This window comes from Chlorocebus sabaeus, chromosome 14 (genome assembly GCF_047675955.1).
Source record: "Chlorocebus sabaeus isolate Y175 chromosome 14, mChlSab1.0.hap1, whole genome shotgun sequence".
Lineage (NCBI taxonomy): Eukaryota > Metazoa > Chordata > Mammalia > Primates > Cercopithecidae > Chlorocebus > Chlorocebus sabaeus.
The window spans coordinates 30147104-30163086 of NC_132917.1; the positions used below are offsets into that span (position 1 = coordinate 30147104).

At 42.4% G+C, this 15983-nt stretch overlaps 1 protein-coding gene across 11 annotated transcripts in view; it reads left to right on the forward strand.

Moving 5' to 3' along the window:
* The first annotated feature begins 5488 nt into the window (after positions 1-5488).
* LCLAT1 (lysocardiolipin acyltransferase 1) overlaps positions 5489-15983 on the forward strand; it is a 215372-nt gene continuing 204877 nt past the window's right edge. For 5 of the 11 annotated variants that reach the window (XM_073022895.1, XM_073022893.1, XM_038006740.2 and 2 more), the window contains exon 1: positions 5497-5675. The gene's annotated coding sequence lies outside the window, so the exon portion shown is untranslated. Of the gene's footprint in view, positions 5697-5735; positions 5816-5872; positions 6241-15983 lie in introns of those variants that run through there. The other 6 variants (XM_073022899.1, XM_007971048.3, XM_073022894.1 and 3 more) reach the window with 6 other exon arrangements.

Sequence of the window (15983 nt, forward strand, 5' to 3'; positions counted from 1 at the left end):
GTGGTCTTTGGCATAACTTAAGTTATACTTCCAGAGGTGGTGAATATTAGCAGGGCAAGATTTGTTTGTGCTGTAGAAGCTCTGGTGGGAAGACTTTGGGATATATGAGCCCACTCTAGGGAAGGATCGTATTATACAACGATTGTAGGCTAGGACCAAGATCTCCACAGAGCTGGTCCCTGGGTAGAGAGGGCAAATGGTTAGAAAACCACCAAGAAAAAGAAGGGGTTTGTTTTTAAAAGGTTTTCTTGTTATTCAGGTATGGCACAGCCAAAAGATGGGGATATAACTTCTATTGAAAAGATAATTTGTTACAGTCGAGATGACAGCACATGTCACTCCACGTGGGCCCACAGCGGGGAGCACAAAGGTTGGTCAGAATGCACAAGCAGGCCAACTGCAGTGGCTCACGCCTGTAATCCCACTGCTTCTGGAGGCCAAGGTGAGGAGGATCACTTCGGTCCAGGAGTTTGAGACAAGGCTTGGCAACATAGCAAGATCTCATATCTAAAAATAAAAAAAAAAAAATAAAAAAAAAAAAAATACACACAAAGCAGGAGGAAATCATGGGAAAGGCCTTTATTGTGGTTTCCATGGTAAGGAATGGGCAAGGCAGGGTACACAGGCTTAGGATAGGCTAGTTTGATCTCAGCAGGCTCTGGGGTGTAGAAGCTGTCCCAAGTTGTCTGCTGCATTGGTCCTGGGGTGATTAGGGCAGAGGAATATTGGCCTGGAGTGTAAGAACCAGTTAGAGAAGGTGGGGGTTTGTGTGTCTGGATTAGTTGGTTTGCTTATGAAAGGCACAGTCCTGGGAGAGTTATTTGCGATCTCAAGAACTTAGCTAACCCTGGGAGAGGTAGTTCGTTAGTGAGGCCTCAAATGACAAAGCATTGAGAACACAGAAAATAAGAAAATACAGTCAATATAGGTTTCGGGATGGCCATCTCACAGTGATTATGTGGTCATCAGAGATGATTCAGTGGGGGTCGAAAATAGATGTTGAAGAGATTGGAAGGGGGCCTTAAGGGTCGTTACTATTTAGAGAAACAATAAAGAAAAGGTAACAAACATTTCTTTTTATTTATTTTTTTTTGAGATGGAGTCTTGCTCTGTTGCCTAGGCTGCAGTGCAGTGGCACGATTTCAGATCACTGCAACCTCTGCCTCCCAGATTCAAGAGAGTCTCCTGCCTCAGCCTCCTGAGTAGCTGGGATTACAGGCACGCACCACCACATCCAGCTAAGTTTGGTATTTTTAGTAGAGACACGGTTTCACCATGTTGGCCAGACTGGTATCGAACTCCTGGTCTCAGATGATATGCCCCTCTCAGCCTCCTAAAGTGTTGGGATTATAGGTGTGAGCCACTGCGCCTGACCCATTGTTTCTTGCCTTTGGATATGACTGTGATGTCTGGAGTTGTGACAACCATCTTGCGGCCATGAGGCAATAAACATAAAAATGTAAGGCCAATATGCTAAGGAAGGCAGGGCAGAAGGAGAGAAAGAACCTGAGCTGGTTGGGTGCTGTGGTTCACGCCTGTAATCCCAAATACTCAGGAAGCTGAGGTGAGAGGACTGCCTGGGGCTGTGAGTTCAAGACCAGTCTGGGCAACATGGCAATACCCTGTCTCTAAGAAATTAAGAAAGCTTAGCCAGGAGGATCTCTGGGGCCCAGGCTACAGTGAGCTATGATGAAATCATGCCACTGTACTCTAGCCTGGTGTCAAAAACAAACAAACAAACAAACAACAACAACAACAACAAAAAAACCAGAAAGAAAAAAAGGAAAAAAAAAGAAATGAAAGAACCTGAGTCCTGGATGTCATCTTTAAGTTAGAGTTAATTCTGAGACCACAAAGGTACAATCAAGGTTAAGGGAAATTAACAGAGGGGAATGAAGCACCCTGAGGCTAGATACAGTAAGTTAGACCGTCGCACACTGTGGGCCCTGCCTGAAGGGACAAGGCGGGGAGTGGGTCCCAGAACCCAGTGAGAGCCGGGCTCTAGAGTAGGTGAAGCGTGAAGCCACTGCCACCCTGCAGCCCCACAGGGAGGGAGCCAGGGGAATGCAGCCTTGAGCTCTTTCTCAGCCCACCCTGCAGAGTCCAGCCAGGGCCTCCCATTGGCTAAACCCTGCCAGAGACAAAAGACCAGGGAGTCAGGAGAGGAAAGCGGGACAAGTCAGCATAAAGATGGGGGTGGGGCTGGGCGCGGTGGCTCATGCCTGTAATCCCACCACTTTGGGAAGCTGAGGGGGGTGGATCACCTGAGGTCAGGAGTTCGAGACCAGCCTGACCAACATGGAGACACCCCATCTCTACTAAAACTACAAAATTAGCCAGGTGTGATGGCACATGCCTGTAATCCCAGTTGCTCGGGAGGCTGAGGCAGGAGAATTGCTTGAACCCGGGAGGCGGAGATTGTGAGACAGGATGGTGCCATTGCACTCCAGATTGGGCAACAACAGCGAAACTCCATCTCAAAAAAAAAAAAAAAAAAAAAAAGATGGGGGTGGGGAATGGGGAAGGTGAGAGATGGAGCAAAAAGAGAATAATCAGAACTATTAATAATTAGACTCCACAGCTGTTTTGTGTTAATATAAATTTGTCACTACTTCCAAGCTGTACATTCTAGCACCAAACTCCTCAGCTACCAAAGACATGTCTTACTCCACGTCTCAAGAAATCAAAACATTTCATTTCAAATGCCTTTTGAATTTTAGAATCTCACTGGATGACTGATGATATTAGGTAATGCTAAGTCTCCTTCATAGAAGTTTTTGTAAACAGGGAGACTATAGGCTATAACAAATGGGCCACTCTGGGCCTCCAGTTAAGTATCTGTGGCCTCCGCTGGCACTGGGCTGCATGTTCCTTGTATTCATTACCTTGGGAGAGACTTGCTCCGATTTTATTGGCAGCGATGTACCTGACTCTTTTCTGAGGTCTGTTATTGAGCACAGATTTTCCCTTATTACTCCCACATTTTGAAGAAGAGGGAGCAATTACATGGGCATAATAACAAAAGTACAATAAGAACTAGGACTTGAGATTTCCTGTGTGTCATAGCGTGTCCCTGAGCATTACAGAGAGTGCCCTATTAAATGTGACTATTAAGTCAATGGCTCATGAGGTTCAACAATTCATCAGCTGTGATCCTCTGTTATCGGGGTCAGGAAAGATTCAGAAACTTGTCCCTTTGGGACAGTAGAGCACAGATTAACACCACTTTTTAAGTGTTATATACTACAATGTAATAATAATAGAAATGAAGTGCACAATAAATGTAATGTGGTTGAATCATCCCCAAATCACCCCCTTCACCCTTCACCCTGTTCATGGAAAAACTGTCTTCCATGAAAGCAGTCCCCGGTGCCAAAATGGTCAGGGACTACTTCTCCAGACGCCTTGAAGAAATACATACATTTCAAAGGTGGATAAACCCCACAAGAATTCAGGAGCTTGCTACATTGGTGATATTTTAAAACAATTATTTAAAAAACTGGGGGAATAGTTTTAGACTTAGGAGAGATGTAAAAAGAGTACAGGGATTTTTCCATATATTCTTTACCCAGCTTCCCCTTACGTCAACATCTTGTGTAAGCATAAAACATGTATCAAAACAAAGAATGATCCTGGTATAACAGTATTATGTAAACTACACATCGTTTTGGATGCTGAAGTTGTCCAATGATCTCGGGCATGTCAGGACATTTTTCCCAAAATGAAAAACATGTTACTACACCTTGCACCTCTACCAAAAGGAAAGAAGCATGACATGACACTTAGTAGATCTCTTAGAAATCAGCATATTTTCCCTTGGGAATTCTGTTCCTATCCATTTAGCAGTTGATGTGGAAGGTGGCTAGTGATGAGTAGCTCAGATCAAGAAAGGGCTCAGGGCCAGGTGCGGTGGCTCAAGCCTCTAATCCCAGCACTTTGAGAGGCCGAGGTGGGTGGATAGCTTGAGCTTGGGAGTTTGAGACCAGCCTGGCAACATGGTGAAATCCTGTCTCAACAAAAAACACAAAAATTAGCTGGGCATAGTGGCAGGTGCCTGTAGTTCCAGCTAGTCTGGAGGCTGAGGTGGGAGGATTGCTTCAGCCCGGGAGGCGGGGGTTGCAGTGGGCCACAATCATGCCACTGCACTCCAGCCTAGGTGACAGAGTGAGCCCTGTCTCAAAAAAAAAAAAAAAAAAAAAAAAAAAAAAAGAAAGAAAGAAAGAAAAAGAAAAAAGAAAGGGCCCAGCACTATCCTCTGTGGTTAGTGCAGCCTTGCCTTTTGGGCTGTATCACCGGACACACCTCATGATGCTAGAATTCTCTGCAATGGAGTTGCAAAAGCTATGAAGAGCCTCTGGCAAGCCCCCAAAGAACCACAGCACAGCCCTTGAAGGTTCTGGAGCATAGCCAGGCCAACTCTTAACAACAACAAAAACGAATTTAGAGATCTTTTATTCCAGTAATCTTATTTTAAAGGTAAAAAGGAGGCCTAAGGTCATAGGCATAATTGGTAGAATTGACTTTTGTTCTGGTGTTTCTCTCTGTAGTCATTCTTCACTTTCTGATGCAATTTTAGCACATCTTAAATACTACAATGTTCTGGAACAAACTTAGAGAAATTATGAAGCTGATTTAGGAAAACAGCACAGGAATCTTTGATTTACAGGGAATTTGGGGATATAATTTAGCTATGTTGAAGCTATGCAGCCAAAATGTAGACGGTCATTATTATTATACCATAAATTTTGTGAGGGCAGGAACTTTGTAATTTTAAAAATATTCATTCCTCTGTGCCTTGTTGAATAAACGGATGAAACGTATAGACACACATGAACTACTGATGAGTGGCTGTGTGTGATGTGTAGCTATGTTTATTATTTATAAGATTCTTATTGTATTTGTTGAAGGACAAGTTGAGGAGGGCATTGCTTAACGGAAATGAAAAGGGGTTTAATCACAGTCCCCACCATTCAGGGGCTTGCAATCTAGTAGGTTAGGGGACAGACACACCACGGTAGGTGAAGGAGACCTTTGGAGCAGTGTGATGAAATTGCTATGGGAACTGGGAGGAAACATTTTCTAGGACTGGGGAAACACTGAGCGTGCTGGAAAAACTTTGTGCTCCTGATGAGGGAACCTGGGTTCTAGAACTGTTTCTATTACTGATTTGTCCTGTGTCTTCGCGCACCCAATTTAGGCTTGTAAATTAAACTCCCAGATTTCTGTTTTCCATTTTGCAGCTCTAGGGGTTGAATGAAACATTAGGTTTCCTCGGACAAATGACCTCCGCTAATTTCCTATTTCGTTGTTTTCTTATCCTTACACCCCACCGTTCCGTGGGTCCCTCCTCTCCAGGACGACAGACGAGGAAATAAGCGCGGCCTCTTTAAAGGAGCTCTCAAAGAAAGGCACCCGGGGGTATCCCGGGCTGTGGAGCAGGCGCGGGGCGCCGTGGACCCGGGCTTCCCACGCAGCCGGGGACGCCGTTGCGACACGGCTCTTGCAGCCAATCAGGACGTAGCCTTACGGGACGCATTACTAGGGCGACGGCCGGACGCCTCCGCGCTTCTGGATGAATTAACGGCGGGTTCCGCTCGGAGGTTGTGACCCTTACGGAGTCCCAGCTTGCCCACGCACCCCACTCGGCGTCGCGCGGCGTGCCCTGCTTGTCACAGGTGGGCGGCTGGAACTGTCAGGTGGGGTTACGGCGCAAGGAAAATGGCGGCGGCCGGGGGATCTCAGAGGTGCAGGAGCGGGAGCTGTAGCCCGGGCTTTTCCTCCTGAGACGTGGGCCTCCCCCAGGCCGCGACCTCGGGTAACGGCCCCTGGCTTGGGAGTTGGGGTCCGGTGCAGGTGGCGGTGGCGTCGCTGGCTCAGGTGGGAGGAGGCGCAGGGAAACGAATCCTGGAGGCTGGCGGAGGCGTCGGGTGCGGAGGGGCCGCGCGAGCAGCGAGGGCTAGGTAGCAGCGGGGCGAAGTGTGTCCCGTCGCTGTTTACGCTAGGAGCGTCAAAACCTTCCTCCTGCAACCACAGCGGGTCTGGGAGCTGCGCCCTCCCGGAACGCAACCTGAGCTCAGCCACTGTTGAATCCCATCCACTAAAACGTCTCAAGTGGCCACCACGTGCAGGGCTTCGACGAGAGCTGTGGAGAGCAGGGACTGGGGCTGCCTTCCCTGTGAGTCCTGCAGGCGCCAAAGGCCTGCCTGTAGGTGCCAGAGTGGCAGTGCCGCGTAAAGAAAGGTAGGCCCTAGCCAGGGCGGATGCCAAACCTGATTTTTAAGGTGTATTTTAGCTTCTAATTGCCCATTTGAAGAAAAGAAGTTGAAAAATAAGGCACTTAGACGTGGTAGTGGAGATGATTTGCTTGCTTGTACTTCCCTGGTTCAGATGACTTCCCTGGAAACATTGCATCTGCCTTTAAAGTTCATTAACTAACTGTGTTTCTTGTGTACCTGGCAGTAGATGAGATTAGGGATTGAGAGTCACTTTAAGCCCAAGAAAGGTATTGAACAAATGTGTTGAAGGCATTACCAAGGTGAAATATTTAATCATATTGTTAACTTATTTGTTCAAAGAAACATCATGTCATGAAATATAACTACTTGGGTTAGTTTTCAAAAAACTGATGATGAAAGCCCTTTTTGTGAAACATGTTTTTTGAGATTAGTAAAAATAAATCTTACCACTTTTTTGTTTAGGTTTCTGTTGCACATTGAACTTAGATATGCTTGATATGACAGATAAGCATAGTATTAAGTGACTTTTGTTTTTGGTAGGAGACTTGATTTTGTGGAGTAGTACTTTGTTCTGTAACTGAGAAAAACTTAATAGTGCTTGTAAGTTTCAGTCAATAGCTGCCATCTCTGGAGGGCCAACTATGTGTCAGTTTCTGTGAAAGCTAGGCTTCTCCTACTTTTTAGTTTGAACACGTGGTCCTCTGCATTTGCCCCCATGAGGTCTTTAGGCTGGCTGTTGCTGACGACGAGGAGGAAGCAATGGGGAAAACCCAAAAGATTCTTTCTTCCAAACTGGATCCGTGGAGATTTGGTCAGTTTGGCCTGGGGTTAAGATTATGTGTGGATTCTAGTCCAAACTCTGCCACTTAAAAATGTCTTAGGGTGGCCGGGCGCGGTGGCTCACGCCTGTAATCCCAGCACTTTGGGAGGCCGAGGCGGGTGGATCACGAGGTCAGGGGATCGAGACCATCCTGGCTAACACGGTGAAACCCTGTGTCTACTAAAAATACAAAAAAAAAAAAAAAAAAAAAAAAAAAAAATTAACTGGGCGTGGTGGTGGGTGCCTGTAGTCCCAGCTACTTGGGAGGCTGAGGCAGGAGAATGGCATGAACCCGGGAGGCAGAGCTTGCAGTGAGCCGAAACCGTGCCACTGTACTCCAGCCTGGGCGACAGATGGAGACTCCATCTCAAAAAAAAAAAAAAAAAAAAAAAAAAAAAATTAAAAAAAAAAGGGTAATCATACAACCTTTACTATTGGTGTCTTATCTCTAAAGTTAGTATTTCGTGTTCAAACAATCTCGTTAAACTGTTGGGAGGAAAAGAAAAGACAGTGTGTGTAAAAGGGCTTAAAAAAAGTTAAAAAAACAGTGAAAATATTTGAAATTTATTCCTCTGCATTCATGTACTATGCCAAGCTCTGAATCGGGGACTTACATGTGCCAACTCAGTCGTCTAGCATCACTGTGAGGTGGATACATTTATTATCTTTATTTTGCAGATGAGGAAACTGAAGCACGTTGAAGTTTAAGTAATTTGTCCATGTTACACAATTAGCATTGTGTTTCCAGCCTGTGTTCTTACTGTCTTACTACCACTATGCATACTATCTTCCTGCGACATACAGATGTGTTATGTATTAAGGGGAAACATTAATATATGCACAAATTTTTCATTTTTTATGTATATATATATTTTTTCAAAGGCTCCAGCGATGTCCTAGAATGAACACGTATTTCAAGCCAGTAGTTTTGTTTGTGATCTTTTAGTTGTGTAAATAATCATGTTTTATTCCATTGGCATCCAGTTGTGTGGTAACAATTACATTTACCTTGGTTAAGTGGTATATTCATCTTACTTTTGTTGCCCATTAGTTAAAAATTTGTTTTGAAACAGAGGTATGATTGATTTCTTTCTTTTTTTTTTAAGAGGGAGTTTTGCTCTTGTTGCCCAGGCTGGAGTGCAGTGGCACCATCTCAGCTCACCATAACCTCTGCCTCCTGGGTTCAAGTGATTCTCCTACCTCAACCTCCCGCGTAGCTGGGATTACAGACATGTGCCACTACGCCTGGCTAATTTTGTATTGTTAGTAGAAACGTGGTTTTTCCATGTTGGTCAGGCTGGTTTTGAACTCCTGACCTCAGGTGATCCGCCTGCCTTGGTCTCCCAAAGTGTTGGGATTACAGGTGTGAGCCACCGTGCCTGGCCAGTTATGACTAATTTTTATCAGGAAGCACAAATCAGTAATTGAGATTTTTGTTTTTATTACATTTTTTAAAAGAATAATTTGCTGGGGGACTTTTAAAAGAAAACTGATTTTAGTTAAGCTTGTTGTTTTGATATACTTGTGCTAATTTTTCCAGTCTTTATTGAAAAAATAGGATGAGTAAAAGTGGCTAGGACATTTATTCTTTCATTGAACCTCTATGGGATAGCCCCGCCAAGTCTTTAGGATGTAAACATTAACTCCTGACGCTACCCTTGAGGAGTTCAGGGAGAAGTCCCAGGTCCAGAAGTTTGTAGACAGTTGAGACAAATAAGTAAATGATTAACTAATAAAGTGTGATAAGAACTCAAATATAGTTGTGGGTGCAGAGAGCTGTGAGAGCACATAAAAGGGAACAGTTACTTCTTCTGGGGTGGGCCTGGCCGGAAGAGGAAGGGAGCTAACTGGAGGATAAAGGCATAGGGAGAAGCAGAGCAAAGCCAGGACAAGTGAGAGCTCTTGGTGTCCTAGGGTCAGACCAGAGTATTGTAGGTGTTGCTGGGAGGGAAGCCAGGAAAGGTTAAAGCCAGGTTGTGAACTCTTAGCTAAGAGAGTGACTTTATCCTGCAGACAGTGGGAAAACTGTAGAAGGAGCTCGATTAGATGCATAACCTCAACTTTATGTTTTTGAAAGGTGACTTTGGTGACAGGGTGAAAGACAGACTGTAAAGAGGAGACCAGTTAAGGACAGTTTGCATACTCCAGACAAGAGATGGTGAGGGAAGGAACCAGGCATTGGCTGTGGCAGAGCAGAGTTCACATTCCACACACATTTTGAAAGCACGTTGTGAGAGTGATTGGATGTGAAGATAACAGGGTTGTGGAAGGGAATACGTGCTTGCCGTAAGAGTAAGGTTTATTTCTTTGGAACTATATGGTTGGAAATTGGAGGTCTTCTTAACTAATTTAGGAAAAAGGATAGAGCAGGAAGTTCTTTGTTTAAAAAGTGTAGAAAGAATCATCTAAGGTATGTTTAGGGAGAAAATGCTAGGATAATGGGTATTAGAATTTTTTTTCTTTTTACATTAGGTTTTGAATATATTTGTACATAAATCATTGTAATATGGAAGTAATCACTGATGATTTCTCTAGTTTTAAAGTGATCTCCACTTGAACATGTGTAACACTAAAGTTGTCCAGCACCTAACAACATAACATGAATGCAGTGCAAATCGACTACAAGGTAGGGGGTGCAAATCTTGCAAAAGAGGCAGGATTTCATGAAGTCAAAGCTAGGGGGAGAACTGCTGAAACCATAAGCGCAAATAAAGAACTAGTGCCTAGAATAGGCAGAGATTCTTAAAAAGGACTCAGAAAGCACTGATCATGAAAATGATTGATAAATTTGTCTTCAGAGTTCATTAAACTTGGGAACTTCTCTTCATCTAAAGACACCACTAAGAAAATGAAGAGCAAAATATGGACTGGAAGAAGAAATTTGCAGTTTATATATCTGACCAAGGACTCATGCTCTGTGTGTGTGTGTATTTGTGTATGTGTAGCATAAAAAAATTAATGAGAAAAATCATTTTAAAAATGTGTAGGCGTCTTGAACAGGCACTTTCTATTAGAGGGTCTCAGAATGGCCAGTATGCATGTAAAAAGGTACTTAACATTATTTGTCAGTGGGAAATATACATTAAAACAATAATGAGATACTGCTATACACCTTCCAGAATAACTAAAATAAAAAAGATGGACAGTTCCAGTGTTGGCAAGAGTGTAGACCAGCTGGATCTCTTACGTATTGTTGGTGGGGGTGTCAAATGGTACAGTCACTTTGGAAGACTATGGCTTTGTCTACCCCTAGCCATGATCAAATGCTTGCATTCGTTCCTAGGTATACTCAAGAGAAGCTAATGCTTGTGCCTACTAAAAAAACATGTTAAAGAATGTTTATAATGCCTTTATTCATAATCAAAAATTGGATATAACTCAGTTGTACGTCAGCAGTAGAATGGATGAGTAAATTGTGGTATATTTATAAGATGAAACACTGCAGAACCAATTGTACATCAGCAGTAGAATGGATGAGTAAATTGTGATACAGTTATAAGATGAAACACTGCAAAACCAATAAAAGACAATGAATTATGGATATATGTATCAACATGGATGTATCTTACAGACCTAAGTCAGACATAAGATTGTACACTGCATGATTCCATTTAAATGAAGTTCAGAAATAAGTACAGTAGTTCTCTGGTGACAGAAGTCAGAATAGTGATTACTCTGGGTTGGTGGTGGTGGTGGTAATGACTGGGAAAGGGCATGAGGGAACCTTCTTGCAACATTTTATACATTGAGATGTGTGGTGGTTACATGGGTATATGTATATGTAAAAATTCAGAATGTGTAAAAATATGAAGATTTGTGCTCTTTATGTACATAGTTTAATAATAACAAAGAGGCTCTAGTGAGAGTATGGCAATGCAAGAACACTTTAAATGAGAAAAAACAGCAGGGATAATTATGAAAGAGGTACTTTAAAAGAATTTAAAAGGGGTGTCAGAGGCTCCAGGAGACAAATGAAGAAAAGTATAATTTTTTTTGGCTAAAATGACTTTTATATAATTGTTTTGCAAAAGGCAAATGTGAAATTAAGGCTGTCACATCATGCTGTTTTACAATTTGGTCACAAAATTGTGCCCCAAGCACTCCATCTATTCATTAGTTTTTTGTCCTAAGAATTAATGCATAGTTGCAAAGTGTAATCTAAATTTTGATCAATATAATACATGATATTTTATGAACATAATAGATTTTTTTGTTTTATTTTTTGGGAAAATTCTAAGCAGATCTCTTTTTCTTCGTTACAAAATATGGTCCTTGTTAAAGAGAAATGGCTGTGTGGTCCTCTCCCCATGAGACACTAATTGCTATTGGATAATGAGGACTGCTGTAATTCCTTTGGCTGCAAGGTTTTTAATGCAGTGAGCTAAGAAAAACCTTCAGTGTGTTCCCTATGGCTGTGAGGTAATGCCCCAAGAAAGTCTTATGAGGTTTATTCACACCTTTACCTTGTCCTCTCCTTGTGGCAGTAGGGCCATAGGGATCCTACTGTAAAAACTCAGGAGGCAAATGGAAGAGACATATGAGGGGTTGCCATCAGTGAAAGCTGACAGTAGAGGATTAACCGCCTTTCACGGGTGGTTACAGAACCGTCTGCAGCCTTTCACAGTTGAGATTCCTGAAGACTTCAGTTGTTCACTTCCTCAGAGAAAGTGGATTACTGTTCTAGGGACAAAGATAAAGGGAAGAGTTATGGTACCCTTAGTTTTTCATCTCAAATAGGAGATCACATCTGTTTTATGTAAGTGTATATACTTAATTCCCTTGGGAGAACTGATGGAGGAGAGGGATAGCATGTGGTGAGCTGGTATCTAGTGGTGGTGTCACAAAGAAGGGAAATGCTAGATGAAGATAAGAATAAATGATGAAGAAAGAAGAATGAGTGGTGGTGGCGGTTTTTCCAGCTCTTCCAGCTCCATGTGACTGGGAGCATGGACTGAGGGGATTGTTTTTAACTCTTAACAGGGACTCTTCCCCCACTGGAATGTTTAGGTATCTTGGGAAAGGCAGCCTTGGCTGTGGCTCTGACCATTTCTGCTTTCATAATATAAATACTGTCTTAGAATTATTTTTTTCTTTTTGTGTAGCCTTTAAATAAAAATTTACCTGTGTAGAGTTAGGGAGGAAAATGATTGAAAGTTGGGGTAGCTTAAACACCAAAATATTTCTTGACTAAACTTGATCATTTTTGGACACACACCATGGACTTGGTAATGGGGACAGAGTTTTAAATAAGACACGATTTATGTCTTTGAGCTTTACTGTGTAGAGAAGGAGATAAACACAAATCAATGCCTTCAGTACAGAGGTCACTGAGATTTCATCACCTCTAGGTTTTCTATGATGAAAAGTAAACATGGTAGCCATGAAACTGTTATGAAGACCATAGGTAGTAATAGCGACCCTCTCTTTTAATAATGTGTGAGTGCCAGGTGTATACTGAGTTCTGTTCTAAATGCTTTAAGTTTTTAACTCCTTTAACCCTCTCAGCTTCCACTGTGAAGTAAATACAAGTACTGTTATTATTTTCATTTTGCTTATGAGGAAACAGAAGCCCAAAGAAGGTACGGGGCATGGATTTGAACCTATGCAGTCTAGTTTCAGAGTCTGTGCTCTTAATTGCTATGCTATAATGCCTATTTTAATGTACTGTGAATTTAAAATATACTGTACTTGTGTGGCTGTAAGTGTAAGGGATTATTTCAGTGAGTGTGCCTTGTATTATGTCCAAAGTTTCTGAATATCCATGCCGAATGTAACTTACTGTAGCTACTTAGGGTGAGTCTGTCTATAATGTGGGAGATTTAAATCTTTTTGCCTTTTCCCCTTTCATGTGTTATAATGATTGTTTTGATAGTCTTGCATGTTCCATTGTATCATTTTGAAATTCAGTAAAATATATTACCAGGTTTATTGTTTGTGTTATAATCATACACATAATGAAATTTTATGATGTAGTGCTCAACCTGAAGAGTTTACTGGGTTAACATACTTCTTAATGAGAGTGACTGCAGATTTAAAGTTAGGTTTTTTCATTTTTTATTTTTGTAGAGACGGAGTCTTACTCTGTTGCCCAGACTGGATTGCAGTAGCCTGATCACAGCTGACTGTAACCTTGAATGCATGGACTCAAGTGATCCTCCCAGCTCAGCTTCCCAGAGTAGCTGGGACTACAGGCATGTGCCACCGCACCTGGCCAATTTTTCTATTTTTTTTTTGTAGGGATGAAGTCTCTCTGTGTTGCTTGGGCTGGTCCCGAACTCCTGAGCTCAACTGATTCTCCCTCTTCGGCCTTCCAAAGGGCTGGGATTACAGGTGTGAGCCACTGCACCTGGCCCTAGGTTGTTTATATTTTTAACATGGTGGTTCATTAAGACCAATTGATTAAATTAAAGCAAGAATTATGTTTGCTTTGTTCACTAAGAATGGGAAGGCGGTGGAGAAACTGGATGGAAATAATCTAGAGGACTCCAAGGAGTGCCAGAGTGACCTTATTTTGTTGAATTTCTTTATGGTAGTAATGAAACCTATACAATTTAGCTTCTCTTTCCTTCAGAGAAGAAATATACTAGAAGTCAGAGTTAATAAAGATTGAGTCTTCAATTTTGCTAGGCTACTTGATAAACAGTTCTTGTCTATTGAGTAGGCTAATCTTCAGAGAACTGAGTATACATTGGATATAATTGGATCCAGTGGATATAATTTCCAAAGCTGTATTTATTTCTCTTTTTATCTATACTTTATAAAAAAATTAGGAGTGTTATATTATCATTTTGAATGAGGAACTCTGAAATTGTATCTGATTTTCTCTTTTGCATTTGTACTTAAGACTAGTCAAATATGTATGCCTTTTGCATACATATTTATTTGGAGATGGGGAGGTATTTATACCAGTTTCCTGTGGCTGCCATAACAAATTACTGCAAACACGGTGGCTTAAAACGTCAGGCATTTATTTCTCAACGTTCTGGAGGCCAGAATTCTGAAATCAATATCAGTCAGCCAAGATCACAGTGTCAGAGGGCCATGCCACCTCTGGAAGATCTGGGGGAGAATCTGCTGCTTGCCTCTTCTAGCTTCTGGTGGCTGATGGCATTCCTTGGTTTATGGTTATATTATTAATCTCTCGTTCTATGGTCACATTATGGCCTTCTCCACTTCTGTCTGCAGTTAGATCTCCCTTTTAGGTTGAGTGTGGTGGCTCACGCCTGTAATCTGGGAGCCCGAAACCATCCTCTGGGAGGATTGCTTGAGCCCAGAAGTTGAAAACCAGCCTGGGCAACATAGGGAGGCCCTGACTCTATAAAAAAAAATTAAAAAGGTAGCCAGATGTGGTGGCATGCACCTATAGTCCTAGCTACTTGGGAGGCTGCAGCAGGAGGATCACTTGAGCCTGCAGTGAGCCGTGATCATGCCACTGAACTCCAGCCTGGGTGACAGAGTGAGACCCTGTCTTAAAAAAAAAAAAAAAAAAAGAAGTGCTCCCTGTGCTTCTGTTTTCTGGAAGAGATTGTGTAGAATTGATCTTAATTCTTTAAACATTGGTAGAATTCTTTAATGAAATGATCTGGGTCAGATTTCTTTTTTGAAGGCTTCGTTCAGTTTCTTTAACAGTTATTAGGGCTATTCAGATAATCCATTTAATTTTGGGTGAGTTGTGGTAGTTTGTGCTTTTGAGGAACTGATCCTTTGTAACACAAAGTGGGCGTCCTCATTACTGCTGGGCAGTTGTAGGAGTGTGAGCCCCTCTTTAGGACTCTACTAATACCACTGGGAGGGGATGGCCTTCTTACCCCTGGGCTGCGGTGAAGCTGACTCTAGGCCTCATCTGATAGATACCACGCCAGTGGGGATCAGAAGGGATGTCTTATTACTGCCAGGTGGGAGGAGAAACCCAGGCTCTCCAGGTGGTCTCCACAGCTACTCCCTGGCAGGGGAAGGTGGTTTTATTACCACCTGGCAGGGAAGGAAGTCTAGAATTCTCCAATACCTCCCCTGTAGGGATAAGGGGTAGACACACCTGAACAACATTACTGCCTCATAAGGGTGGAAACTTAGGCTCCCCACATGGCTTTTGCTTTTGTGGGTGGGGGTGGGCCAGTTTTTTTCTGTGGTATTAGCTGGAGGGCATGTTGTTGTTCATTTCTTTGGCTTAGGAGAGCAGGGGTTTGTGTTTTGTTTTTTGTTTGTTTGTTTTTGTTTTTAAGCTCGTTGTCTGTGGTATATGTTGAGGCGAAAAGAAAACCCAGGGAACTCACCACCATGTTTTCCATGGGTCCCAAGGTGCCTATCTGGTTTGCCTTATCTGTATCTTCAGAGTCCAGAGTCTTCCCATAATTGTTTTACATATAATGGCTAGGATTTTTAGTTGTACTTAGCTAGAGCAGTAGGAAAAACTACATCTATTTGATTTTGCTGGAAGCGAAAGTTGGACAGGGATTACTTTTTTATGGAGGAAAACATAGAGTAGAAATTGAGATACATGAATTGGCCAGTAAGACACTGAAGGAGCTACTTTTATGTTGTCATATACCAGGCTAGATTGATTTAGGTAAAAACAACACTCTGTATTTAACAATATACAAAGTCCCTCCCCCACCTTTTTTTTTTTTTTTTTTTTTTTTTTTTAAGTAGTGAGTAAGTCAAGGTCTCTGCGATTTTAGAGGAAAGAGAAATGCAAAGCCAGCAAGTATTTGTTAAATAAGGATTAGAAACGGCTAGGAGAGAGTGACTGAGATTGATAGTGTGGTGGAGATAGCTGGGGAGAGGTAGAGGGTGGCATAAGAACGGGAACGAGAATAAGAATAAGTATAAAAGTAAAGAATAGGACTTCATCAGGGTGAAAGTATTGGAGTGTACTTTGTCACTGAAGATCTTCTGTCTACTTAAAGTGAGACTTAAGGGTGGCAGTT